The sequence below is a fragment of the Lactuca sativa genome, chromosome 9 (genome assembly GCF_002870075.4).
Source record: "Lactuca sativa cultivar Salinas chromosome 9, Lsat_Salinas_v11, whole genome shotgun sequence".
Taxonomy (NCBI): domain Eukaryota; kingdom Viridiplantae; phylum Streptophyta; class Magnoliopsida; order Asterales; family Asteraceae; genus Lactuca; species Lactuca sativa.
Window position 1 is genome coordinate 199,215,809 of NC_056631.2, and position 6,316 is coordinate 199,222,124.

Below are 6,316 nucleotides of genomic sequence, written 5' to 3' on the forward strand. Positions count from 1 at the left end.
AACTAACACATGACTAATGACCCATATATCATCCATGGGTTATACGATGACACTATAAGCAACGACCACATGACCAATTACACGTATGTCGTCCATGGGTCATATCATAACACTATAAGTAACTACCACAAGACCAATGACCCATATGTCATCCATGGGTCATATCATGACATTATAAATGTTAATTATATATTTTTATATTAAAATATTAATATTTTTAAGTCTACATCTATTAATTATATATTTTGTATTACAATGTTAATATTCTTAATTTCTTTATGTATATTGTATTCAAATTAACTAAAGTAAAAAATGTTTCATTTACTTTGAATAAATTTTAATGACAGATTTAAAGTTTTTACTTTATTATGAAAAGGTTTGTTTTTATGCCCTTTCACTTATATTGACACTACAAGCAACTACCACATGGCCAATGACCCATATGTCATCCATGGGTCATACCATGACTTTATAAGAAAATACCACATGACCAATGACCCATATGTCATCCATGGTTCATACCATGACAGTATAAGAAACTACAACAAGACCAATGACCCATATATCATCTATGGATCATACCATGATACTATAAGCAACTACCATATAACCAATAACCCACATGTCATCCATGGGTCATACCATGACACTATAAGCAACTAAAACATGACCAATGACACATATGTCATTCACGAGTCATAGCATGATACTATAAGCAACTACCGCACGACCAATGACACATATTTCATTCATGGGTCATACCATGACACTATGCACAAATACAACATGACGAATGACACATTTGTCATCCATGGGTCATACCATGACACTATAAACAACTACCACATGACCAATGATCCACATGTCATCCATGGGTCATACCAAGACACTATGAGAAACTACAACATGACCAATGACACATATGTCATTTATGGGTCGTACCATGACACTATAAGCAACTACCACATGAGAAAAGACCCATATGTCATACATGGGTCATACTATGACACTATAAGAAACTACCACATGACTAATTAGCCATACATCATCCATGGGTCCTACGTTGACACTATAATCAACTAGCACATGTCTAATGACCTATATGTCATCAATAGGTCATACCAAGACTCTATAAGCAACTACCACATGACAAATGAACCATATGTCATCCATGGGTCAAACCATGACTCTATAAGCAAATACAACATGAGGAATGACAAATATGTCGTCCAAGGGTCCTACCATGACACTATAAGCAACTACCACATGACCAATGACTCATATGTCATCCATGGATCATACCATGACACTATAAGTAACAACAGCATGACCAATGACACATATGTCATCAATGGATGATACCATGACACTATAAGCAACTATCACATGACCAATGTCCCATATGTCAATCATGGGTCAGACCATGACACTATAAGCAACTACCACATGACCAATGTTCCATATGTCATCCATGGGTCATACCACGACACTATAAGAAACTACCACATGAGCAATGACCCATATATCATCTATGGGTTTTACCATGACACTATAAGCAACGACCACAAGACCTATGACCCATATATCGTCTATGGGTCATACCATAACATTATAAATGTTAATTATATATTTTTATATTACAATATTCACATTTTTAAATGTACATCTATTAATTATATATTTTTGTATTAAAATGTTAATATTTTTAATTTCTTTATGCATATTGTTTTCAAATTAACTAAAGCAAAAAATGTTTCATTTACTTTGAATAAATTTTCATGACGGATTTAATTTTTTTACTTTATTATGTAAGGTTGGTTTTTATGCCCTTTTCACTTTTATTGACACTATAACCAACTACCACATCGCCAATGACCCATATGTCATCCATGGGTCATACAATGACTCTATAGGCAAATACTACAAGACCAATAACCCGCATGTCATCGATGGGTCGTACCATGACAGTATAAGAAACTACCATATGACCAACGACCAATATATCATCCATGGGTCATACCATGACACTTTAAGCAACTACCATATAACCAATAACTCATATGTCATCCATGGGTCATACCATGGCACTGTATGTAACTAAAACGTGACCAATGACACATATGTCATTCATGGGTCTTACCATGACACTATAAGCAACAACCACATGACCAATGACACATATTTCATCCATGGGTCAGACCATGACACTAAACACAACTATAACATGACCAATGACACATATGCCATTCATGGGCCATACCATGACATTATAAGAAACTACCACATGACCAATGATCCACATGTCATCTAGGGATCATACCAAGACACTATAAGCAACTACAGCATGACCAATGACACATATGTCAACCATGGATCATACCATGACACTATAAGCAACTACCACATGAAAAATGACCCATATGTCATACATGGGTCATACTATGACACTATAAGAAACTACCACATTACTAATTCCCGATATGTCATCCTTAGGTCTTACCATGACACTATAATCAACTAGCACATGTCCAATGATGCATATGTTATCAGTAGTTTATACCATAACACTATAAGCAACTACCACATGACCAATGACCAGTATATCATCCATGGGTCATACTGTGACACTATAAGCAACTACAACATGACAAATGACACATATGTCGTCCATAGGTCATACCTGTTGGATTAGGTGTCTAAGCCTATAGCTATATTTGGTATGTACTTGATTTGATTTGTAGCATGGTCCTTTTGGGTTGCCTTCACTCATGCTACTTGACTGGATGATTAGTGGAGAGAGAGAGAGAGTAGGATTTATTATAAGAATAATAAATTGTTACTCAAAATGATTTTATTAATACATTATAAGATTAATATATTATTTGGAAATCATATTATTAATTAGTAATTAATCAGAAATTAATTTGATATTAATTTTGGGATTAAAGGAACTGATTAATAATGGAGGGGCTGGTTTTGCAAATCGTTGATAATTGCAAAGTTGGGCTGATGGACTCCTACGGGAGGACTGGACGAAATCTATAGGAGGCCCTATAGAATTCGTCCAAGGCTTCTTTTATGGAGGTTCATGGACTGCTTAAGGCCTAAGTATGCAAATTAGGGTTTCCACCTAAAAACCCTAATAGCCACAACTATATAAACCCCCTTTATCCTAAGGATTTTGGCTTATGCTATGCTATGCTATTCTAAGAGAGTCCTAGCCGATTTCCTCAACTCTCCATCATCATCCTTTGCATTGAGTGTTTGTGACTCCATTAGAGGTGCAAAACTTGGTGCACTAGGCTTTCAGAAGTCAAAATCAAGAAAGGACTTTTCTTGTTATTACAATATAACAAGTGAGGTAATCTTCTAACCCTAATATATATATGTGAATTTCGAAATTGTATATAACAGATCTAGGTTTATTGCTTTGGTGTTCATATTTGTATGTTTAATAGAGAAAAACTTAGATCCAAAGCAATTAGGGTTGGATGATCATATAGGAATGTAGATATGCCTATAACCCAACAATACCATGACACTATAAGCAACTACCACATGACCAATGACTTATATTTCATCCATGGGTCATACCATCACACTATAAGGAACAACAATCTATATAAGGAATTTGGGCTTTTGGACAATTGGATTGGACCTAGGCTTTAGGCCAAGTTAGGTAAAGGGTAAGAAGGTCTTTTATCTAATTTTAGACTTTTTGTGTCAGTTGGGATCCAATTATTGATTGGATGATTATTTTTGTGATTGATAGCGCGAGGATTTTAGCGGGCCAACAACCATAGTTTCTTTTTGTGAGATTCGACTGTGCGAGGTGAGTTTCCTCACTGAGTTTTGCGGGTCGAAGGTTCCAACATTGGCCCATGGTTTTGTTATGTTAGGATGCTAGATGTCTGCTTGAATCTTTCATGTGTTATGTTCTCGTATGCTTACCACGCGGGGCATGATGACCATTTTGTATGCTATGTATCCTTCTGATTATTGCATGTGTTTTGTGTTTATATGTTTATATGTGTTAAATTTATACCGGGCGGGGCCGATTACTTACAGATATCTACACCGAGCGGGGCTCGATGCAAGGTGGGGCCTGATGACGGGAATGGCCCCTTATGTGTTTATATGTATAGCATGTGGTATTTTGAGGAACTCAATAAGCTTTATGCTTATGGTTTTCAGTTTATGTTTCAGGTACTTCTAGTTCCAAAGGGAAGAGCTCGGGATGATTGCAGAGCACACACCACTCGTTTCCGCATATTTGTGATTTACTCTAATATTAATGATATATCAATACATTTGATAATCTTGGTCTTATAACAATGTTTTGGGTGTTTTCTTATTAATCTAAAAATGAAAAAATTTCGGGTCTTATTTTGGGACGTTACACATGTGATCAAGAAGCAGTTGTTTGGTGGAGATGAAACTGGAAATGCTAAACGTGGTAAAGCCTCTGTTCAAGAGATACATAACAGGGTGAAGTTAATTTCGGTTAAACACTCACATAAGGAGATCCTAGAGTGTGTTCACTCAAATCTATGGGGTCCCTCGCCTATGAAGTCTCATGGTGGATGTCAATACTTTGTGACTTTTATTGATGACTACTCAAGGAAGACCTGGGTGTAGTTTCTGAAGACAAAGGACCAAGATGAAGTGGTTGTGCGGTTCAATGAGTGGAAGATCATGGCTGAGAAATAGACCAAGAACCACGTCAGGTCACTCAAAACAAAAAATGGGTTGGAGTTCTGCAAAGATTAATTTGACAACTTCTGTAAAACAGAAGGTATAGTGATGTATCAAATTGTACGGAGAGCACCACAACAAAGAGGCATGGCATAACAGATGAATCAAACACTACTGGAGATGCTTAGTGCATGCTATTACCTAATAATGTTTTGAAGCACTTATGGGTGGAATCAATCAACACTACTTGCTACCAAGAGAATAGATCTCTATCAACTACAATTAATTGTAAGATACCTCAAGAGGTGTGGTCTGAAAACCCTCTAAGAAATCAGGATTACAAATGTTTGGATGCCCTGCTTACGCTCGTGTGAATGATGGTAAACTGGAGCCTTGGGCAATGAAGTGCATATTTCTAGGATATGAATCTGGAGGGAAAGGTCACCTGTCTGTGGTGTACAGAAGAAGGAAACTCTTTGAAATTCGTTATTAGTAAAGATGTGACCTTTGAATCTGCTATGTGAAACTACAGAGGATGTGGTATCGGTGTTATAAGGAACGATCAAGGTGTTATCCAAAAGGTGGAGTTTGAATCAGAAATACCACACAATTTTTTGACAAATGTGGAACAACAGGGTAACATGGATCAACATAGGCATGAGGAATCCCTTGATAAACCCAGGAAGAAGTGCCTGGTGATGCTGATGCTAGGCGATACAACATGAAGAAGCTTCTAGAGAATGAACTTGTGATGGTCGATTTAGGAGCTGAAAAAGAAGATAACAAGGATGGCGATTCAGATTGATAAAAGAGCAGGGTGGTTATACATTTCTCACTATAATGAGAAAGTCTTGCGATCATTCTATTATGATCAGTCCAAATGTACTGGTAGTTCTTTGGTGGTTTGAGGCAATCAGGGGAAAGCTCATTGGAAGTAGTCAACTGGATCTTGCGACATTTCAAGGGAAAGCTTGATGTTTTTCTAGTGTATGGTACCTCTACACGACATACGAACTTGGTTAGATTAATAGACCTGGACTATGAAAATGATATGGAGATAAGAAGATCATTGGCAGTTGGTCTAGCTCAAAGTCTTCTTTTGAAAGTGGAGAAACCTATCATGTTCTATGACAGCTTGTGCATTCAAAATTCTGGTTCCAAGGTGAATTTGGAGGATATGGTGAGAACATTGTAACACACAGAATCTAGAAGGCTAATTAAGGAAAGAAAATATTCAATTAAGAGGCCAACTCGTCGAGTTCAAAGGTGAGAACTCGATGTGTTGGAATAATTGGGCATGCGGGAATTTAAGAACCAACTCGATGAGTTGGGGAGGATCAAATCGACGAGTTGGACAGGGTTTGGGAAACCCTAAAATCAGGACTTTGCACCCTATTTAAACAACTTAAGCCCTAGGGTTCAGCCTCATTTCCAGTCTCCAAGTCCCTAACCCAAAATCTCGAAACCCTAAAACTATTTAGAGAGTTTGTGAGTCATTTTGAGTGTTTTTGGTGAGTGTTGGAGCTATTGGAAGAAGGAAGAAGGAAGAACTCGGAGACAACAGAAGGAGCATATAGATCCAGATTCCTTGCCTTATCCACGATAATTTTCTGGTATAAAG